Genomic DNA, 223 nt, shown 5'->3' with positions numbered 1-223 from the left:
TGAGTGAAAAAATATCATCAGTTGCTATGCGTGTTGCAACGAGAAGACTCTACCGTTAATATTACGTCACGTTACATATACTCTTTCTGTTTGACCTAACGCCACGTGCTTGCGTGTCTTTCATTAAATCTCTTTATTAATTGGGATAACCTGTGGACAATTTTGATTGTGAAATTGGTGTTCTATGTAGTGTGGTAAATCAAAGAATATTGTTTCGATTTTT

This window comes from Penaeus monodon, chromosome 32 (genome assembly GCF_015228065.2).
Source record: "Penaeus monodon isolate SGIC_2016 chromosome 32, NSTDA_Pmon_1, whole genome shotgun sequence".
Taxonomy (NCBI): domain Eukaryota; kingdom Metazoa; phylum Arthropoda; class Malacostraca; order Decapoda; family Penaeidae; genus Penaeus; species Penaeus monodon.
The sequence above is the reverse complement of the archived record's forward strand: the minus strand, read 5'-3'. Positions refer to the sequence as shown.